A 23,507-nucleotide genomic window follows, 5' to 3' on the forward strand; every position below is an offset into this window, starting at 1 on the left:
CACATGGTCTTCCCTCTACGCACAGCTGTGTTCTAGTCTCTTCTTATGTGGACACCAATCTTACTGGATCAGGACCACCCTAATGACCTTATCTTGCGGGCACACGGCACAGCAGATGAGTAATGGAAGCAGGAAAGTTTGTTAAAGCGGAAACTGTATGATGAGATATGAGAGCCGGCGAGGTAGAGAGCTATGTGCTCTGAGGGTTGGGTTTCTGTTTTATTGACAGTTCTTAACTAGGGGGCGGAATCATTGTTACTTTGGGTGAGAAGCAGAGTTTCTCACTTTTTCTAATTTGGTCATGGGTTTCCTGTCACAGCATCCTCCATCTTGGGTCTGTCTGGTTTGATCTGGTTTCTTGTGGAGTGCTGCCAGGACAGGCCTCTGACTTTCCCTGATAGCTGGTCAGGACTTCCTTGTTGCTGGCCTCCAGGTATCCTGTTAGAACCTAACTGCCTATTCTAACACTGTCTCCAGTACAGTCCCAATATGAGGTACTGGGGGTTAGGAGTTCAACGCATAAATTTTATGGAAACTTGATCCAGACCAGAATAGATTCTATATATTGCTGTGATAACAAATTAACCCCCAAAGTTCTGTGGTTTAACACAACAAAGTTTATTCCTCACCCACGCAAAATTGTGAGTCAGGCAACTTCCCAGGGTAGCTGATGAGGAGATTCAGGCTGATTCTCTAAGATTGCTGCAGCTGGGGGGGAGGGGGGGGGGAAGCTAGAGGTTTCACATTGACTTTTAAATGATTTTATCTAGAAGTGTATTATATTCTGCCCCTAGCCCATTGGTTAGAATTGGTCTTATGGCTTTACCCATTTGTCAGAGTTATGGTGGTGGGGAATGGATATTTAATGAGCTGTAAAGGCTCTGCCACAGATGGTAATAAGTGCTAAGAACAAAAACCAAGCACAACAGGGTGACATAGATAGGACTGTTGTTTTAGAAAGGGTAGTCAGAAACATCCTGTGGGATGACCCTATTGAGTAGAGGCAGAACGACGGAGATAGAAGTTTTTTGAATACATGGCAAGGGAGGTGGGCAGGACAGTAAGAGCGAGACTGCCACAAGGCAGTGCTGGGGGGCTGTTAAGGGGAAGGTGAGGAGGTATCGAAATGTATGGAATTTTCCTTTTTTGGTACATGTGTCCTGGTGTAAGTAACCCATTGGTCAGCTAGGGCTTATGGATATTTTGAGGTGGGTCACCTAATGGGCCTGTTTGTATTCGGCTTACTCAGGTTTCCATTGCTCAAGCTGGTTGCCTAAAAGCACCCTCTGTACACCCACTGTGAGAAAGTTACACTTAAGTAAAGTCGCAAAGGGAGTGAGGAAATGGGAGAAAGTGTTCCGTATCTGAGGAAACCAAGAAATAGCAAGGAAGCTAGGCAGCTGGAGCAAAGCAAGTGAGAGGGACAACAGGAAATAAGGGGCTACGTCATGGAGGATGTGATAGGCACGAACTTTGGATTTTATTCTGAATTAGGAAAATACTGGGGGGGTTATGTAATTGGACTCTCTCACTCTCACGATTGTGTAGAGAAAAGACTGGATGGAAGTCTTCCAAAGATGGAAGTCAGGAGACAGTGATCATCCATGTGGGAAATCATGGGGCTGGAGCTTGGGCTGATGCTGGGATACAGCACTCTCCTGGATGGTTTTTACCCCTTCTCTCCTCAAACCACCAGCACTCCTCTCCCTGTCCTCACTCTCAGCTTCTTGTTTTATTAAACTAGCAACAATTGGAAAATAAATTCTATATGCATCTAACAGCAAATGTACTGTGCCTTTCCATTCCCCTTGCTCACCTGTCTATGGATGACCCCACCAGCCAACTCGAGGACTTCCTTCCTACAGTGGTCACTGTCTCCTGCATTGATATTTTCTCATCACTGGATCATTTCTATTAGCATATAAATATTTAAACAAAACTTTAACCCCCACATCTCTTGCTTGCTGATGTTTCATTCCCCTGCTCGTCTTTACAGCAAAAAGAAATCTGCTTGCTGTCACCAGTTACGATCTCTGCAATAAGGCTTGTATCCCAACCACTTTATCTTAATTGCTCCGTTCTCAAGCTCTCAAAGATCTCTCCACTGGCAAATCCAAAGGTCAGTTCTCATTTTACTCAACTTCTCAGCAGCAAAGGAAATAACATGCTGAGGCACTTCATTCTCCCTAAAAAATTGTCTTCGCTTAGACTTTAGGACTCCTCTGTTTTGTTTCTCCTTTTATCTCTGGCTGCTCCTACTATGTTTCCTTTGCTTACTCTTCCCTTCTCTGAAGTGCTACACAAGCAGCCTTTGGATCTTTTCTTTTTCCTCCAGTTATGCAATCAATGTCCTAGGTCAGCAACTTTCAGTGATTTTCAAACTGTAAGGCCACACTGTTACTTGGTTAAAAAGTCAATTGAGTTGGGAGAAGTTTTTAAAAAGTGGAACAGAATAAAGTGGAAAAGAAATAGCGAATTATACATTGGGAGGTGAATTTGCTTCTTGAAACTTTTTAAGTTATCTACATGTATTTGGTCAGTATGGGAACTATTTTGTATCCTGGGTTGAGGTCAGAAGGTATAAAGTTACTGCTCTGTGTGATCTCATTTAATTTTGTGGCTTTAAATACCACTGACCAATCAATTTATGTCTCTGTATCTCTCCCCAGAATTTCAGTGTCTTCTATGCATTTTCTAACTGTACATCTCTATTTGGATGGCTAATGGGCATGCCAAATTTAGCATGTCCAAAATAAAATTCTTGATCTCCCCCCTCCCAAGTCTGCACATATCCTTTGTTGATTTTAAAAATAAAAGCCAGTTATTTTACCAGCAAAAATCAATTTATTTGGGAATAGCAGAGAATTGAAATTCAGGACAAACAAGATACAGCAGAAATCTTAGGGTAGTCTAGCGAAGGAGAGGAACATTATTTTATGGAGATGAAGGAGGAAGCTAGGAGGGGTTGTTTTGAACAAAAATCCATTGGAGAAAAGAAAGAATTCAGGGTGACAAGGGTTTCTCATTGGCTGAATTTCTGGCTTAGTCAATTTCTCATAGGAGATGCACTGTTCATCTTTTCCTACTGGGACCTGTAACTGATGATTCTTTCTTGTTATCCCTTCTTCTATTGGGGTAATTGATTATTCTTCCAGTAATTGATGAGGAGTCGTATGGCACAAGAGCTCCCCCTTCTGGTCTCCCAACTCCATTTTAGTGAGGTTTCCCTTTATTCATTTTCACACCTTTCTCCATCTAAGTAAATGACAGTTCGATTTTTTTGGTTGCACAGGCCAAAAACCTTGGAGTTCCTCCACTCTGTTCTCTTAGTACACATCTAATCAATCTGAATATCTCATTGGTCCTACTTTGGAATATACCAAACACTATGTGAAGCAAAATTGTCATTTAGCATAGCATAGGAAGGCCAAAATCAAAGAATAAACAGATATAGTGAAACCACATTTTTATGGTTATTAATAAAAAGGAAAGGCATTTACACTTGGAATCAGGAAACAGAATTCAAGACTGGCTCTACCACATCATAGCTCTGTAACACCTTAGCAGGTTATTATTCACCTCTTTCTATGTTTGCAAATCCCCTGTTATTCCTTACATTCATCATTCTAGTGAGAACACTAGTACACCCACTGTGTTGCATGATATGCTGTTACAGAGTCGTATATAATTAAAGTATATCTTATCCTACTTACCAATGTATTTTGTTTGCCAGGAGACCCTAACTGAAAAACTAGAAATGGTTAGATATGTTCAGCCATTTGGTGGGGACTTCTTTCTTTCCCACAAACTCTCAGAGAGGGTAGGCAGTTTCCTTCCCCATGTGGGCTGGAGCAGTAGAGAGCCCAGTAGTATATACTAGGAATCCCCATCACCACAAACAGGATATGGAATTAACCTGCTGTCATAAAGCCAGTACACCCCTTGGGGTGAGTACCTGGTACCCATGAACAGTTGCCTTATTGGTAGCCGTCCATTCTAAGTGCAAAGATTTCTTTTTGGTTGTGCTTAGTTTCCTTGCTGACAATGATCAACTCCAGTCCAGGTGGCGAGAATCCAGACCCAGGACCTGAACAAGTTCAAGTTGTCATTTCTCATTCCCTCAGGACTCTGACCTCCTCTATCACTACCCTGTTGCCAAAGGTCATATATGGTTAACATTTATTGAGCACTGTATGTATTGGCCACTTTAAAGAAAGGTGCCAGCATTATTTCATTTCATCTTCATAACGATTCAGTAGATACTATCTTTTAAGTAGATGAAGAGGTTCAGAAAGGTTAAGTAAATTGCCTAGATAGTATGGCTGAGCCAGGACTCATCCTAGCATTGTTTCCATGAGTTCTGCCTAACTGCAGATCCCTCTGGGTCTATGAAGGGTCTTTGCCACTTCCTACAGATTCACATTGATAGGGTAACCAACTTTTTTGCTTCTCCAGCATGGTCTAGGCATAAGGTATACCACTGAAAGATAGTATCCTGCCTTCACAGAACATTTGCTGCCAGAAGCAGCAGAAAAAGTCAAGCAGGCTGTGGCAACTGGACTTGTAACCTGTTTTCCATAGTAAAAGATGAGTATGGAGAAAAACTCATCACTGTATTTTCTACTATTTGTATTCTTGCATTCTAGGTGTGTTAAAGAAGAGGATACTTGACCTTGTACTGACCTGGAGGATATTTTGAGCCCACTGTTCTGACCCTGTCAATTTGCTCTTAGCCAGGTATGCAAAGTGATCAGGATTGTATGGAGGAGTTAATTATGCAATAGGTCACTCCTGGACAACAGAACAATTCTGAAATATTTGAAGGTATTTGCGAATAAGTCACTCATGAATTTACGAAGAAATTGTACAAATTATTAGTCTCTTAGGCAGTTAATAGTGAATACTCTGGGAGAAATTGCCAGTGGCTGAAACTTTATTTATGTAAAGTCTGATGTAGGAAAACGACTTGGTAGAAATAGTTACTAAAGACAAAGTAAACGCTATAATCAGGAAAGTCTGATGTGGACAAAGCTGAATGCTGAATAAAATGCTTATTTAGATGTTTGTATTTACACATACCAAGTCTGAGCCTCATGAAAATTATAGTACAATAGAATTTAAAATAAAAGTTGAAAGTCCCACAAGCCTTCCTCACACCCTTTGTTTGATGGGGGTGAGGATGGAGTACGCTGTGGAATACGCTGTGGAATAGCCATTCACTCCAGATTAGGGAGCGAAAGCAAACCAAAGAGTTCGTTAGGGTAAACAAAACTATTATTGCCTATGCTCTTCTGGGCATTCGTTTGCTACCGTTACCTAAGGTAGTATTTTCATTTTTCCCTTCAATTTCAACATCAGAATACCGGACTGAATTCCCTTCTCCTTTCAACGGACTAATAATATACGCGGTCACGCCCAGGGGTCACAAAGGGACGAAGCCGGAGTGGTGGGGGGGCTTCCCTCTTCCGCGTGCGGACTGGGCAGGACGCGCCGGGTCTTGCCCCCACACCGCTATAAAACCAGAAGAGCGCAGAAGATCCGCTCCACCGCCGCTGCCGCCCACCCCTTAGCGCGCCGTCGTTGCCGGGCAACACCTCCACAACTCCACCCCTTGGCGGACACGTGACGCTCGTGTCACGTGACGGGCCAGCGGCGTCCTCCCGCAGAGGAGTGTAAACAGGCCCGGTGGTGGCCGAGCTGCGGCCCTGCTGTGTCCTGGTGTCCGGCATGCTTCAGGCGAGGCGGGGCGGCCCAGCCGCGAGCTCAGCGCCCACCTGAGGTAACCCTTGCGGCCTTGGGACGGGCGTACCTTGCGCCGCGCGCAGTCGCTGGTGCCCGCCGCCGACGAGGCCGGCCGAGCCCCGGACCCCGGCAGGGGGTGTGGCTGCCGGCGGTGCGGACCGCGACAGGTGGGTTGGGCAGGGGCGGCAGCCGAGGCCCGAGCTCTGCACGGCTCTGGGTCGCGGCCTCGGCGCGGAGCCGGCCGAAAAGTGGCAGCGACCCCGGGCTGTGGGCCCTTCCGCCCCGGCTGCTCGAGGCTGCCCGAGGCTACTCTCCGGGCCGCGCCGAACCGAGGGCCGCAGGATCCGTGGGGGCGCTGAGGACCTCGGGCTGCCAGCGTGGAGTCCCAGTTGAAGCCTGGCCTGGCCCTTGCGGGCTGGGAGACCTTGGCCAAGTCAGCCTCAGCCCTCGCCCTGGCCTGAGTTTCCACATCTGTAATGAATGTCTGGACTAGATGATCTGTGAGGACCTGCCACTTCTGATCTCGAGACACCCGCATACTTTGGAAGCTGCCAGAGGGAACTCTTAGGTAGATATTTGTCTTTTAATTGCTAAGTTCCTGTTTGTCTTTAAATTTTCCACCTGACACGATTTGGATTCTTACTCACCTGGGTGAAGTTTTTAATAGAAAACTTACTAGACAAAGTCGTAATGGTTTATGTTACTGCGTTTTTTTTCAGGCGTTTTTGATGCAACGAACCCTTTTTTCAACCTCTTCTGGAAGCCCAGTTAGTTAAAAAAAAAAAAAAGATAAAAACGAAACCTTTTTTCTGCTTCGCTGTCTTCCTGTTCCACTGCACCACCTCTAAGGGCCCCCAGGGATCACAGGTTGAGAAGTATTGGTATACTGTTGGGGAAATGTTTTGAGTGTTAATTTGGTAGGCTCTGGATGGATCTTTTGCTTATGTGAAGTTTTCTATTATTTTTCCTTCGATTTTGTTCGACTGTATGTCATGCAATTAGAGAGACAATTAGTATATTCCTCATATAGATTTGGGAAAGGCCCCCCCAAATTTCCAATGGACGTTTCCCTTTCCATCTTTTCTTGCATTCCAGGCCCAAGGCAAGTAAGTGTATGTTTATAATAGTGAGACCTTATGCGCATTGCTCGTTGTTGCTCAGGTGTAGAATGGGAGCGGAAGGCTTTTTTTTTTTTTTTGCCAAGACTTTTTTTTTTTTAGACCCAACTGAATGGATTAGGACATTACCTCTGAAAAATACAAAAGTTGAGAGGGTACATGACTTAAAATCGTAGAGTTATGGAATGATATGAATGTATTACAAATTTTGAAACCCTGGAGCAAGAGAATTTTGGATTTTGAGAGAACTGAGTTTAGGAGAAAAGGAGGTCATGTTTCATATGGTGCGTGAACATATAAACAGAATATGAAGGGGTGGTCGGTAGACCAAAAATTATAAGGATGATTTTGTTTAAGAGAAATGCTTACTTTTTTGGATTGTTGTTTTCAAGGACTGGGATTGATGAGAGATTTACTGAAACTTGAAGTTTTATATTGAAAGAGGAAAACCATAAACTTTTACAAGTTGTCCACTTGGTGCTTCTGTGAAGTGAGCAAGATTGGAGGTCGAATGGACTATGAATGGAACCCATGGTGACCTAGCAGAATATGTTTTCTCTTTTCAAAGTAGACCTACTTCCTTGATCTTTGGTGTAGGTCTAGGTAGGTTACTTCTTTCCATCGGGGCTCAGTTTCTACCACAAAGTGAGGAAATTGGATTGATTACTGCTCCATTTTTTTTGGCTTCAATTAGGGTTGCCAGATGAAATACAGCTAACCTAGTTTAAATTTTAATTTCAGATTAACAATGAATAAGTTTTTAGTATAAATATTTCATAAGGCATGCGTTACTAAAAAAAAAAGCATTGTTTATTTGAAGTTCAAGTTTAACTGGGCTTACTGCATTTTTATTTGCTAAATCTGGCGGCAGCCCTCCTTCCAACATTTTTTGTCTTCTTTAACTTAGCTCCAGGAAGGAATTATAGATGCATAGACAGAAATGAATTGATTCAACCAGTTAAGACTCCCTATTTGTTATCCAGCAGTAGCGCCTAGTTTTTGAGAAACAGCTGTTTCACTTGTGGTCTCCATCCCCCCCCCCCCCCCCCCCCGTGTACGTCCCTTTTCTGCCGTAAGCACATAATGTCTAGGTTTATACTTTTTGTAGGAAACAATTTAAATATCTGAAAGCAAAAAAATAAATAAAAGTTGTCAAAATTTCTAAAAGTAACAAATTAGGTCATGAAATAGCATGCACTATTTTTTTTTTCTATAAAAGATAGAACTCTACCTGTTCTCCAGTTACATGATTGACTTCAAGACGTGTTCTAAGGCAGTGGACTGTTCAGGAAGTTCTTACGCCTCTGATTTGGCCCCCTGTGATTATGGAATGTTAATCAGTATATGCACTATAAACATTTTATATTTTAACCGACCATTGTTAATCTTATCTTTGCTATATTTTGAAGAGTTTCAATGTTGAAATTCTTTTTCAAGGAGTATAATTATTTAATTCCTCAGTTTTTGAGAATTTTAAAGAAGACTAGGCCAGATCTTTACTCACCTCATCCTGAAATTCCTGAATTTTCAGATTCATTCATTCGTTCGTTCAATAGTCAACAAAAAACTGAGTGCCTTCTATGAGCAGACTGACGTAATCAGTGTTCTGAATCTTCAGGTACTTATCTTTGACAGAGGAGCTAAATCACATGCCTTCCAGGGATAATGTGATGAGGGCCTTGAAGTGATACAAATACTATGGAAATTGAGAGGAGGATGTGCACGCATAAGGCTGATGGATTGAATGGCAGAACCTCCCAGAGGAGATGGTATTTAATCCAGATTGCTGTGGTAAAGGTGGGATCAGGAAGACAGGCTGACAGAAAGGTAGGGAGAAGCAGGAAAAGGCAGAGAATCCATCTTTTCTGTTCTACAAAGCATACACTTCATTGGATTAAAAATAATTGATGATCTTGTTTATATGTAGTTTTTGGTTCACTACGATACTCCTCATCTGCATGAAGTACATTGGGATAAAACTTCTTCAGTGTGTGTCTATATTAGAGAGATATTCAGATATTAGTGTAGCTCTCTGAAAAAAATGTTTATGAAATACTTCACAATACAGAAATAAGTAATTTGCATATACAAAGCTCAAAAAATGGAATATTATCAATACCATTGAAACTGTGTGCCTTTTCCTGATTAGACACCTCCCCTTCCATCCCTTTGGAAGTAACCACCGGACTGAATTCTACCATTTCTTTGCTTTTCTTCATAAACTTATTTTATGTGTATACACCCCCCAGAACGTTTACTTTTGAATGTTTTTGAACTTTATATATAAATGGCATTGTAGTATGTGGATTTTTTTCTGCGTCTTTTCCACTTAGGTTTCTATGTTTCATTCATGTTTTTTCCCCCAAGTTTCCACCCATGCTAGTTTTTACCAAGTGTAAGCGTTTTGCTGAGGTAAACACCTATGATTGGGATTGTTGCTTGTAGGGTATGGGCCTCTGTAATTTTCCAAGTATTGCCAAATTACTTTCCCTTGTAGTTGTGCTGTTTTACTTTCCTACCCTCATTGTATGAGAGTTCTTACTGATACCCTATCCACACGCTCTCTAGTGTTTACTATGAGCAAATCATATATCTAATAATAAATTTCTAATGGGAGTGTGTAAGGAAGTCTTACACCTCAACAATAAAAGAAGAACTCAATTTAAAAACAAAGGATTTGAATAGACATTTCATCCGACAAGGCATACAAATGACCAATAAGCACCCGAAAAATAGCTTGATCTCATTAGCCACCAGGGAAATGCAAATCAATATCACAGTAAATTACTGTGTTGTACCCACTGGGATGACTATAATCTAAAAGACAGGTAATAACAGGTGTTGTAGAGATTGTGGAGAGACTGAAATCTTCATACTCTGTTATTGGGAATGGAAAGGGATGTAGCTCCGTTGGGAAACAGTCTAGTAGTTCCTTAAACAGCTGAACACAGGGATAGCAAATGACATAGCAACCCCACTCCTAGGTTTATACTCAAAGAAAAATGAGAATATATATTCACACCAAAACTTGTATGCAAATGTTTACAGTATCAGTATGCATAGTAGCCAAAAATAAAAGTAACTTAAATGTATACTAGTTGATAAATGGATAAATTGTGGTTTATACATACAGTGGAATGTTACTCAACCATTAAAAGGAACGAAGTACAGATTCATGCTACAACATACATAAACTTTGAAGACATTATGCTAAATAATAAAAGCGAGTCACAAAAGGCCACGTTATTTTATGGCTATGTTTATATGAAATGTCCAGAATATACAAATCTATAGAGTCAGAAAATAGATTGGTGATTGCCCAGATCTGGGCATTTGGGGTGGGGGAAGAGGGAAGATTTGCTGCATAATGGATTTCTTTTATGATGATCAATGTCCTAAAATTGATTGTGGTGGTGGTTGCACAATTCTGTGAGTATGCTAAAAGCCATTGAATTGTACACCTAAAAAAGTCATTGGTGGAAAGAAAGATACTGAAATAAAACACAAAAAAGGTTGCCATGTTGTGAACAGCCCTAAGGAGAGGCCCATGCAATAAAGGATCAAGGCTTGGCCACAGCCACATGAACTTAGAAGCAAATTCCTCCTTCCTTCCTTTTATATAGAGCCAAGCCTTCAGATGATCCTATAGCCTGGCCAACATTTTTTTTTCTTTCCAAGATTTTCTTTAAATTCAAGTTAACATATAGTGTAGTATTGGTTTCAGGAGTAGAATTTAGTGATTCATCCCCTACGAATCATCCCCAGTGCTCATCCCAACAAGTGCCCTCCTTAATGCCCATCACTCATTTAGCGCATACTCCCACCCACAACCCCTCAAGCAACCCTCAGTTCTCTATAGTTAAGAGTCTCTTATGGTTTGCCTCCCTCTCTATTTTTGTTTTATTTTGTTTTTCCTTCCCTTTCCTTGTGGTCATCTCTTTTGTTTCTTAAATTCTACATATGAGTGAAATAATATGGCATTTGTCTTTCTCTGACTTCTTTCACTTAGCATAATACACTCTAGTTCCATCCCATCTCATTGCAAATGGCAAGATCTCATTCTTTTTGATGGCTGAGTAATATTGTATATATACCGCACCTTCTTTATCCATTATCAATTGATGGACATTTGGGCTCTTTCCATAATTTGGGTATTGTTGATAGTGCTGCTATAAACATTGGGGTGCATATGCCTCTTCAAATCAGTATGTTTATATCCTTTGGATAAATACCTGGTAGTGCAATTGCTAGGTGGTAACTTTCTGAGGAACCTCCAGACTTCCAGAGTAGCTACATCAGTTTGCATTCCTACCAACAGTGCAAGAGGGTTCCCCTTTCTCCGCATCTTTGCCAACATCTGTTGTTTGCTGAGTTGTTAATTTTAGCCATTCTGACAGGTGTGAGATAGTATCTCATTGTGGTTTTGATTTGTATTTTCCTGATGACGATGTTAAACATTTTTTCATATGTCTGTTAGTCATATGTATGTCTTTGGAGAAATGTCTGTTTATGTCTTCTGCCCCTTTCTTAACTGGATTATCTATTTTTTGGGTGTTAAGTTTGGTAAGTTCTTTATAGATTTTGGTTACTAACCCTTTATCTGATATGGCATTTGCAAATATCTTCTCCCATTCTGTAGGTTGCCCTTTTGTTTTGTTTTGTTTTCGTTTTGTTGATTGTTTCCTTCGCTGTGCAGAAGCTTTTTATCTTGATGAAGTCCCAATAGTTCATTTTTGCTTTTGTTTCCCTTGCCTCCAGACATGTCTAGTAAGAAGTTGCTCCGCTACCCAGCAGTTTTGACTGCAGCCTCACGCAAACCATGAGCTAAGCTGTCTAAATTCCTGACCCATACTAATTGTTAGATAGTAAATGTTTATTGTTTTAAATGAGTTTTGGGGTACTTGGTTTTGTGCACAATAAATAATACGTGGGCAGTGATTTTGCATTATGTGTTGCCTTTCATTTTGGTGTTGTGGAAAGCTGTGATGGTTAAATTAATAAACCATAATGGACTCTTTTTTATCATCATTTTGTTAACCACAACTTGTGACAGTAATTAGTACATTTCTTTAAAAAAATTTTTTTTAATGTTTATTATTTTTGAGAGAGAGAGAGAGATAGAGAGCAAGCAGGGGAGGGGCAGACAGAGAGGGAGACACAGAATCCGAAGCAGGCTCCAGGTTCTGAGCTGTCAGCACAGAGCCCGACGCAGGGCTTGAACTCACAGACTGCAAAATCATGACCTGAGCTGAAGTCACTTAACCGACTGAGCCACCCAGGCGCCCCAAGGGTAATACATTTCTTGAGATATCCTCTAAATTATTGGGGGGGAGGAATTTATGCTTAGAATAGTTTAAATTTGTTTTATTATAGTTTTCTTGTTTTATTATAATTCCCAAACTTTGTAATCCTATGTGATAAATTAAGAATCTTTATCAACTAGGACAGGGCACTTCCAAACCATATATCAGTACAGAGTATTTCTCATATTGTCATGATCTTCTGGTAACCATTTTATAAAAATTATGGATGGTATTAATATATTTTAGGCAGATTTGTTTTTATTATTTATGGCTTTAGAAAAGCACTCAAAAAATAGTTATTGAGGCAAACTTGAGTTCCCTAGAAGCAGCCTCAGTTTACTGAAACCATATGAAAGGAGGTTGAAGAAGACTTTTTTTCTTTTCCTTTGAATATTTCTGAATTTCAGTTGAAGAAAGATTGTTTGACTGTATGGGTAAGGAATTCACAGTGGGTTTTGAAATTTTATTTTATTTTATTTTATTTTATTTTATTTTATTTTATTTTAATTTTATTTTATTTATACTTATTTGTTTTTCGAGAGAGAGAGAGAGCATGCGCAGTGCAGGGGCAGAGAGAGGGAGAAAGAGAGAGAGAGAATCTCAAACAGTCTCTGCACTGTAAGCACCAAGCCTGATATGGGGCTCAAACTCACAAACTGTGAGATCATGACCTGAGCTGAAACCAAGAGTTGGACCCTTAACCAACTGATCCACCCAGACACCCCTGAAATTTGATTTTTAAAAATAATTACATGTATAAAAAATTTTTAAGGATTCGCTGCTCTTTATTTTTCTTACTTTTTTTAAAAAATATAAAAGATGTATATTTATTAATATACAAGTAGATCTGAAATATTATATGAAGAAAACAGACCACAGAATTTTTCCCTCAAAAGTTTTATAGTTTTAGCTCTTATAGTAGGTCTATGATCTATTTTTAGGGGTTAAAGGGTATGTGGTATGAGATAGGGGTCTAGGTTTATTACTTTTCTTTATGAATTCACAGCTGTTTTAGTATCATTTATTGAAAAGATTATCCTTTCCCTATTGAATTTCTTGTCCTTTCTCCAGCCTTTGCCCATTGAATTATCTTGCCATTTTTTGTTGGAAATCAACTGATGGTATATGTGTGAATATACTTTTGGACTCATTCTTCTGTTGATTTGTAGATCTGTCCTTATGTCAATACTGTACTGCTTTTCTTACTGTGGCTGTGTGGTTTGAAATTAGTTAGTATAAATCCTTTACCTTTGTCTTTTATTTTCAAAGATCTGTTTCAAAGGATTATTTTTAGTTTTGTAGTGTACATGTCCTATACATATTTTGTCAAATTTTTATCTTAATATTTTGTTTTTGATATTATAAATGAGATTAAAATTATTTTCCACTTGTTTATTGCCAATATGTAGAAATACAGTTGGTTTTGTATATTACCTTTATATCTGGTAGACTTTCTAAATTCACTTACTACTTCTAGTAGTCTTTTGGTTACTTTTTAAAGAATTTTCTACAACTTTTCTTTCTACAACTTTTCTTTCTACAACTATTTCTTTCTCCCTGCCTGCTTGCCTTCTTTTTTTCCTTAATTTCTTTCTTTGGCTCATTACATTGTCTAGAATCTCAAATCCAACATTATGATAGAAGTGGTAAGGACATTCATGTTGTGGTCCTAGTCTGATGAAGAAAGCCTTCAGTCATATGAATGATACGAAAAGCATTCATGATAAAAATTTTTGAATGTTAAATTAGACTTAAGAAAAATTAAAAGCTTCTTCACTTTAAAAGACACTGCTAGGAAAAATACAAGATCTGCTACAGAATGGGAGCAAATATTTGCAATTCATATGTCCAACAAATTATCCAGTGTGTATAAAGAACCTCTACGAATCATTAATAAGAAAGCAGACAACTCAAATTATAAAATTGATAAAAGATTTGGACAGACACTTCACAAAGGCCGATATTTGAATTTACAATAGGCACGTTTTAAAATTCTCAGTATATTTAGGGAGGTGCAAATCAAAATTATAAACAACTCTTTGCCTACAATAATGCTTAAAATTGAAGACATTGATGATATCAAGGCTTGGTGAAGAACGGGAACTTACATAAATTGTTAGGAGTGTATCGTGATATAGGCACTTTGGAAGACAGTGTCACAGTTTCCTGTTAACTTAAACATACACTTGTGGGATAACCCGGAATTCCACCCCCGGTTATAAAATAAAAGGTTATGTCACAAATGGTGTAATGACAATGTTTAGAGATCAAAGCTGGAAATTATTCCAAATGTCTGTCAACCATTAGACAGTGGAACACTATTCCACAGTAAGAATGGAAATACTGATAATATCACGGCATGAAATTGGAAAACATTTTGCTGAGCAAAAGAAGCCAGGCACGAAAGAGTACATACTGGAGAATTTCATTCATCTTAGAGCCAGCAAAATTAATGTATAATAAAGGAGATTAGTAATTGCCTTGGGTCAGAGTGGGAAGAACTGACTGCAGAGGAGAAAGGGGATTTTTTTGCAGTGATAGAAATATTCTCTCTGAATTTTAAGTGGTTTGTGGTTACACTAAATTCGTCAAAACTTTTCTAGCATTACATTTAAAACTGGTGTATTTTAGGTAAGTTGTGGCTCAATACAGTTGACTTAAAAAAGCAAGGGTGTAAAGAGCATTTATAGAATAAGCATTTATGTGTTGTATACAGTAATTTTATGTATAATTTTTAAATGTCTGTGTACACACATGCATAAGAAGTGTCTAGAAGGATGTTCAGCAAATTGTTACTGATTATGTCTACGTGGTGGGATTTTAAGAGATATTGAAAATATGATTGGACTTTCTTATATTTGAATAATTTTTTTTCAATGAACATGTTTTGACAAAAGCAAAAAAAATTGTGTTTTGGTTATCTGGAATTTCTATTCTTAGATGTTTTCATCTTTTAAATATTGAATAAGCATTATAATAATTATGAAACATGTTTAAAACTTAAATACTATTAGTTTGTAATCACCACCAGTTAGGAACAAAATCTTACATTATCTTTGGTGCCCCCTGGTCCCCTTCTCATCCTATCTTTTTACCTCCCCACAGACATAACTGCTACCCTGAACTTGTTTTTATTGTTTCATTTTTTTAATAGTTTTAATCACATTTGCATTTCTGTGCTGTGTTGTTTCCGTCTTGGTACCGTTGAATGTAATAACTAGAATCATACTGTGTGTACACTTTCATCACTTGCTTTTTCATCCCACATAGTGAGACTTGAGACTCACCCATATTTCGGTATGTGGCTGTAGTTCACTGATGTCATTAATGTATTGCATTACATTATATGAATATTCCATAATTTGATCTTTGTATTCTTGGTGAATGGGTTGTCATTTTTTTTCTGTAATGAGCAGTGTTTATGCGAATGTTTTTTTAAGTTTATTTATTTTAATAATCTCTACACCCAATGTGGGGCTTGAACTCACAACCCCGAGATCAAGAGTCACATGCTCTTCGGACTGAGCCAGCCAGGTGCCCTGGTTATGTGAACATTGTGTGCATGTCTTTTGGTGCACAAAGGCAGGACTTTCTCTGTATAGTTGGAGGTATAGATTTTAATTAGTGGACTAATGCATTTCTTTAACTTTTGTAGAAGTACTTGTTTTCTATTGCTGTGTAAGAAATTACCACAAACTTAGAATCTTAAACAACACAAATTTATTATCTTGTAGTTCTGTAGATGAGAAGTGTGGTAGGCTTCCCTGGGTTACCTGCTCTGGATCTTACAAGGCTGAAATCAAGTTGGGCACATATATTCATAATTCATTCAACTCTTTCTCTATTAGTGGATATTTAGTGTGTTCTGATTTTTCTTTTTAAAAATTTTTAAAAAATATTGTTTAAAAATGTTTTGTATTTATTTTGAGAGAGAGAGAGAGAGAGAGAGCACGCGCACGCGCACACACACATATGAATGGGGAGGGGCAGAGAGAGAGGGAGAGAGAATCCCAAGCAGGCTGTGCTGTCAGTGCAGAGCCCTACAAGGGGCTCAGTCTCACACACCGTGAGACCATGGCCTGAGCTGAAATCAGGAGTCAGAAGCCTAACTGATTGAGCCACCTAGACGCCCCTGATTTTTCTCTTTTATAACAGTGTTGAAGTGACTGTTTTTGTATGTATGTCTTTGAACATTCATGGGAAGTATTAGTGTGGTGTAGAGTCCTAAAAGTGGAATCGTCTGGTCAATGAGATTTAAATTGTATAGTGGCGGTTGTTACCCCAATTTTTATTTCAGCCTACACTTCCCCTAATAATGTGTAGGTACCCTTTTTTCCATTCCCTTGCCTGTATTGTCTGTTACCAATTCTCTATATTTTTCTGTATTTTATTTTTATTTAAAACAATTTTTTAATGTTTTTTAAATTTTTTTATTTTTGAGAGAGACAAAGTGCGAGTGGGGGAGGGACAGAGAGAGAGGGAGACACAGAATCTGAAATATGCTCCAGGCTCTGAGCTGTCAGCACAGAGCTTGATGCGGGGCTCTAACTCATGAGCTGTGAGATCATGACCTGAGCTGAAGTTGGACCCTCAACTGATTGAGCCGCCTAGGTGCGCCTGTATTTTTCTGTATTTTAAAATTGACATTTAAGTTTTCATCAAAATACTTAGATATTGTTTAAAATAGTGAACACAGAGGGCTTATAATGAAAAACAGGTAACTTCTGTTTTCTTTTTTATAATTTTTTTTTTTCATATAAGTTTGTTTATTTGCTTTGAGAGTAAGCACAAGCGGGGGAGGAGCAGAGAGAAGGAGAGACAGAATCCCAAGCAGGCTCTGCGCCATCAGTGCACAGTTCCATGCGGGGCTCGAACTCACAGACTGTGAGATCATGACCTGAGCCGAGATCAAGAGTCCGACACTTAACTGACTGAGCCACCCAGGCGGCCCGGCAACTTCTGTTTTCTTATTTCTATGGTAGTTATCTTCATAGTTTTAAACTTAATGCTTATACACATTATTGATTTATCAGTTTTAGATTATGCATTGCTTTCTTGTTACTTGGATTTGGGCATCTTAAACTCCTCACTTACCTTTTCTGCATTCCAACTATGGCTATATCCCTATTTTTATTGAAATCAGTAGTCAGTGACCACTCTGTTCTATAGAGCCAAGTAGTAGTTTGTGATTGCTTTTTCTTTCTTATGTATCTTTTTAAAGTTACCTCATTTTTCAGTGGCATAACTTTTCATATACACATTCTTTTTATCATGTTCTCTCATTATCCATATTTTTTCAGTCTCTATAATTTTCTGGAGGTCTTTCCTCCTAGAGCCTTCCATCAGCCTGCTTTAATGTGGACTGGAATTCTCTAGGTCAGTCACTATGTGGGAAACCTTTTTCCAGGCCAGTTTCTCCAGAGAATCATCTTTCTCTCATTGTGTATTGATCTTGGTAATTTAAGCCCTTGCTCCTCAAAATTTAGTTCATAAACCAGTAATGTTGGTATCATCTTAGAGCTTATTAGAAATGTAGAATCTCAGGCTGCATCCCAGATCTACAGCATCAGAATAAGATGATTTGTATGCACCCCAAATTTTGAAACCCCTGGGCTGTGCTATACCATGGTAACAGTTACAGTAGGAACAACAAAGATGGCGGTTGAAGAGAGAACTGGATGAAGGATCTTAATGAATGTTTTTAAGGGCCTAGAAGTGGAAAATATTACTGTCCTCTTATTAAGAATCAGTCACATGGCCTCTCATAATTGCAAAAGAGACTGAAAAATGTAGTCTCCCATTTGCCCGGAAACAGGAAATGATGTAGTAGGTAAATTGCCTTGAGTCTGTTTCAGTTAGTCATTCTGGTCTCCAAACTGTTTCATTCTTTTTCCCACACCCAGAGCACACTAATCCCCTATCGAACCAGCCATTGCCTTCAGTTCAAAGTACAGGATCTCTAAGTGATGCCTGGCCAGCTGTCAGGTCCACATCAGCCTTTCTTAGTCAAGTGAACTAAGAAGACACACCTTCTCCTCAACCCTCAGAAAGTATTACAGTAAGAACACAACATGACTTGTAAACTGTCCTATTTGGAAGGTGAAGCATAGAGGGACAGTAGTCACTCTTCTGTAACAGTTTTGTTTTTTTTTCTTAATGTTTATTTCTGAGCAGAGAGGGAGAGCGCACATGCGAGCAGGGCAGAGAGAGAGAGGGAGACAAAGAATTGGAAGCGGGCTCCAGGCTCTGAGTTGTCAGCACAGAGCCTGATGCGGTAACCAAAGTCACGAATGAACTGTGAGATCATGACCTGAGCCGAAGTCGGACACTTAATGGACTGAGCCACCCAGGCGCTCTTGTAACAGTTCTTTAATCTTTATGGGCAGATATAATAAAGGAAGGCTCCCATCCTTGGAAGGAAAGGATGTTTCTTATTAGATTCTGATTTTGTTCCATGGGAGAAACTCTTTACCTTCCTTTTTCTTCATGGCCCCAGGGATCAACCTTTAGGAAGTTCTTCTTTTTCCATGATCTTATTTGGCCTCATCACACATCCAGAATTGATGTTTGGCGTGCAGTCTCCTTGGGTATTGTGAAGTTGGTCTTTTAATAGAAGGTTAGACTCCCAGAAATTGCTTTTAGGTCTTGAACAGTCAGAGACCTTCTAAATGTGGGCTTGTAGTTTCTCTGCCAGTGTATTTCCCTCGGAAATGTAAATTTTTAAAAAAATATTTATTTTTGAGAGAGAGAGTGAGACAGTGTGAGCGGGGGAGGGCCAGAGAGAGGGAGACACAGAATTGCAAGCAGGGTCCAGGCTCTGAGCTGTCAGCACAGAGCCTGACGCGGGGCTCAAAACTCAACGGAGCGCGAAATGATGACCTGAGCTGAAGTCAGACGCCCAACCGACTGAGCCACCCAGGCACCCCTGTTTCCCTCAGAAACTTACACTTGTTATCCATTTGCTTCCAGTCAATTCAGAGTACAAATAACCAAATTTATTTTTGAGAGATACTTTATTGCTTACCCGCCTCTATACCTCTATCTTGTTTCAGTGGAAGCCATCTGTAATGTCACACTATAATCTGATCTTCTCTGAGTTTTTCTTTCTTTCTTGTAATACCTTTTGCTAGAAATAGCCACTAGGAACCAATACACACTGTAGTTTTCAATTTGCAGATTTTTGCCCCTCAAAGCTTAAAGTTCATCAGGTGTGTGGTTTGCCTTCTGAGTTACAGCCAGTCAGCAGAGTTCCTAAATATTTTACATTGCATAAAGTGGATCATCATCTTTTCATTCTATAGTATGAAGTTCCTCATTGCCTGCAGAGTGATGACTAAATAAATACAAGTTATTTAGGTTTGTGTTAATGACAGCACCCTACTTCCGGTAGCAGTTTCTGGTTGAGGATGTGTCCAGTGGACCAATTGTTTTATTTACAGATTTTTTTTTGGCCTGTTGCTTGCTCCCACTCATAACATGAAGTGTGAGCCCCTTGATGTTTTATAGGCAAATTACTTCATTTTGTGTCTTTATCCATCATTGCATGTATTTTACATTGTGGCTTTCTCCACCTTGCTAAGTTAATATTTCCATATTTTCTGTCTTCAAAAACATGTTAAAATCTCTCATTTGCAGACTTATTTAAAATCTTTTTTTCTTTAAATTAAAATTTTCATTTTGAGGTAACTAGGTGTACATGCAATTGTAAGGGATCCTGTTTAACCTTTATTTAGTTTCCCCCAGAATTAACATCTGGTAAAGTTAACAGTACACTGTCAGGAGCAGGACATTGACATTGTTACAGTCAAGATGCAGAATATTTCCATTTCCACAGGGATCTCTCATGTTGCCCTTTTTATAGTTATACTCACTTCTTCCCACTCTCACTGCTTTCTTAACCCCTGGCAACCATTAATATGTTCTCCCATTGCAGCAATTTGTCTTTCTTAAGAATGTTATATAAATGAAATTATGACCTTTTTGAATTGGCATTCTCTGGAGATTCATCCTGATTGTTGCATGTCCAAATAGTTCCTTTTTATTCCTTTTTTATTGCTGAGTAGTATTCTGTGGTATGTACCATAGATGTACCATAATTTGGTACATCTTATTGTACTGTAATTTGTTTGATCATTTACCTACTAAAGGACATCTGGTTGACTAAAGCTAATTCAGGCATCTGTGTGCAGGTTTTTGCATGACCAAATTACTTCATTTCTCTGGGATAAATGTCCTGGGGTACAATTGATGGGTTGTATGATAATCACAAGTTTAGTTTTTTTTTTTTTTTAACTTTATTTATTTATTTTGACAGAGAGAGAGAGAGAGAGAGAGAGCAAGCGCGCATGCACATGGGAGGGGCAGAGAGAGCGGGAGAAAGAAGAATCCCAAGCAGGTGCCACACTGCCAGCACAGAGCCTGATGCAGGGCCCAAACCCATGAACCATGAGATCATGACCTGAGCGGAAACCAAAAGCCAGACACTCAACTGACCGAGCCATCCAGGCACCCCCACACATTTAGGTTTTTTTGTTTGTTTGGTTTTTGTTTGTTTGTTTTTTAATGTTCATTTTTTGAGGGGGGGAGAGAGAGAGACAGAGTGCAAGTGGGGGAGGGGCAGAGAGAGAGGGAGACACAGAATCTGAAGCAGGCTCCAGGCTCTGAGCTATCGGCACAGACCCCGATGCGGGGCTTGAACTCACGAATGGTGAGATCATGACCTGGCCGAAGTCGGATGCTTAACTAACTGAACCACCCAGGCCCTCCACCCCCTGCACTTAGTTTTTAAAGAAATTTTCAAAGTGTTTCCAGAGTGGATGTATCATTTTATATTCCTCCCAGTAATATAAGGGTGGTCCAGTTTCTCCTTAGCCTTGCCTATATTTGGGTGTTGGAACCATTTTTTATTTTATTTTATACCTATTATAGGTATGTGGTGATGTCTCATGGTGATTTTAATTTGCATTTCCCTAATGGCTAATGAGGTTGAATATCTTTTCATATGCTCTTTGCTACCATATATCCTCTCAGTGAAAGTCTTTTCATGTCTTTTGCCTTTTTGTTTTCTTTGTTTTTAATTTACAAACAAGTTAATTAGCATATAGTGCAATAATGATTTCAGGAATAGATTCCAGTGATTCATCCCCTATGAATCATCCCCAGTGCTCATCCCAACAAGTGTCTTCCTTAATGTCCCTTACCTGTTTAGCCCATCCCCCCTCCCACAACCCCTCCAGCAACCCTCAGTTTGTTCTCTATATTTAGAGTCTCTTAAATGTTTTGTCTCCCTCCCTGTTTTTATATTATTTTTGCTTCTCTTCCCTTATGTTTATCTGTTTTGTGTCTTAAATTCCACATATGAGTGAAGTCATATGATATTTGTCTTTCTCTGACTAATTTTGCTTAGCATAATACTCTCTAGTTCCATCCATGTTGTTGCAAATTGGTTTTGCTTTTTTTCTAATTGGATTTTTTAAATTGAGTTTGACAGTTGCTTATATATTCTGGATACTAGTTCTTTGTCAGATATGTGCTTTGTAAATATTTTCTTCCAGTCTGTAGTTTTTCCTTTCACGCTTTGCAGAGCAAAAGTTTTTATATTTATGCAATCCAGTTAGTAAATTATTCTACTTGGGGATCATGACTTTAGTGTCAGGTATAAGATCTCTTTGCCTAATCCTAAATCCTACAGATTTTCTTCTATGCTTTTTTTTCTCCCTAAAAGTTTTATAGTTTTATGTTATACATGTACATCCATAAACTATTGAGTTAATAATTGTATAATGTGTGAAACTTAGGTCGAGGTTTATTATTTTTTTTTCCTGTTGCTCTGGTACTATTTGTTGAAAAGCTGCCTTTCCTCCATTGAACTGCTTTATCAAAAATCATTTGGGCATATTTGTGTGGGTGTGTTTATGCGTTCTTTCTCCTGTACCATTGATCTGTATGTCTGTTCCTCTGCCAATAGCACATGGTCTTGATTATGGTAACTCTGTAATTAAAGTCTTGAAATCAGTAGACTGGTTTCTCCCATTCTGTTTTTTTCTTTCAAAAGTGTTTTGGCTATTGTAAATCTTTTGTTTTTCCATATACATTTAAAAATAATCTTGTCTATATATACTAAAAATCTTGGTGAGATTTTGATAGGAATTTTGTAAAACTTGTTTATTAACTAGGGAAGAGTAGACATCTTCACTCTGTTGAGTTCTAGTCCATGTATTCAGTATGTGTCTTTATTAATTATCTAATTTCTTTTATCAGCATTTTATCATTTTCAGCATAAAAGATCTTTGTTTTACACCTAAGTATGCATTTTTTTATGATTATAAATGTTGTTTTATTTTTAATTTGTGTCTTTGTTTTCATTTCTAGTATGTACAAATAATTTTAGTAATGTTTATCTTATATCCCGCAATATTGCTGAACTTGCTTACTATGGGACTTTTTTGGTAGATTCCTTGGGATTTTTTATATAGACAGTCAGGCCAACTGCAATAGGTACAGTTTTATTTCTTACTTTCCAGTCTGCGTGCTTTTTATTTCATTTTCTTGCCTTATTGCAGTGGTTAGAACTACCAGCACCATGTGAAACAAGAGTTGCCTTTTCCCCAGTCTTATGGGGAAATCAGTTGGTCTGTTATCATTAAATGTCATTTTAGGTGTAGGGTTTTTTTAATGTTTTAGTTTTTGGGGTTTTTTTTTTTGTTTTGGTAGATGCTTTTTATCAAATTAAGGAAATTTTTTACTTATTTTCCTGAGAGTTTTTTATCATGAACAGGTGTTGAATTTTGTCAGATGTTTTTTCTGCATTCATTGATATGATCATGTGATTTTATTTATTAGCCTCTTTTAAAAAAAAATTCTTTTTAATGTTTATTTCTGAGGCAGAGAGAGACAGAGCATGAGTGGGGGAGGGTCAGAGAGAGGGAGACACAGAATCAGAAGCAGGCTCCAGGCTCTGAGGTGGCAGCACAGAGCCCGATGCGGGGCTCGAACTCATAAACTGTGAGATCATGGCCTGAGCCGAAGTCGGTCGCTCAACTGACTGAGCCACCCAGGCTCCCCGAGCCTCTTAATGTCGTATATCAACATTATAGATTTCAAAAATTTAGCAAATCTTATATCCTTGGAATAAACTTCATTTGGTCATGGCTTATAATTTTCGTATTTCCTGAACTGTTTGTCAGTACTTTGTTAAAGTTCTCTTTCTTTTCTGTTTAGAGAACATCATGTAGCCATTCCATTCTTTTAGAGTACATGTGCTAGTGACACAATTTCATAGTTTCATTTCAGGATGTCTTGATTTTCCTTTTCTCTCTGAAGGATATTTTTGTTGGATATAGGG

General features: G+C 38.8%; 1 protein-coding gene across 9 annotated transcripts in view; it reads left to right on the top strand.

The window, feature by feature from the left end:
* The first annotated feature begins 5,639 nt into the window (after window positions 1-5,639).
* Window positions 5,640-23,507, top strand: part of MARCHF8 (membrane associated ring-CH-type finger 8) — a 123,659-nt gene continuing 105,791 nt past the window's right edge. For 3 of the 9 annotated variants that reach the window (XM_053207428.1, XM_027062555.2, XM_027062559.2), the window contains exon 1: window positions 6,184-6,310. The gene's annotated coding sequence lies outside the window, so the exon portion shown is untranslated. The other 6 variants (XM_027062557.2, XM_053207426.1, XM_015087880.3 and 3 more) reach the window with 4 other exon arrangements.

Source organism: Acinonyx jubatus, chromosome D2 (assembly GCF_027475565.1).
Source record: "Acinonyx jubatus isolate Ajub_Pintada_27869175 chromosome D2, VMU_Ajub_asm_v1.0, whole genome shotgun sequence".
Classification (NCBI taxonomy): domain Eukaryota; kingdom Metazoa; phylum Chordata; class Mammalia; order Carnivora; family Felidae; genus Acinonyx; species Acinonyx jubatus.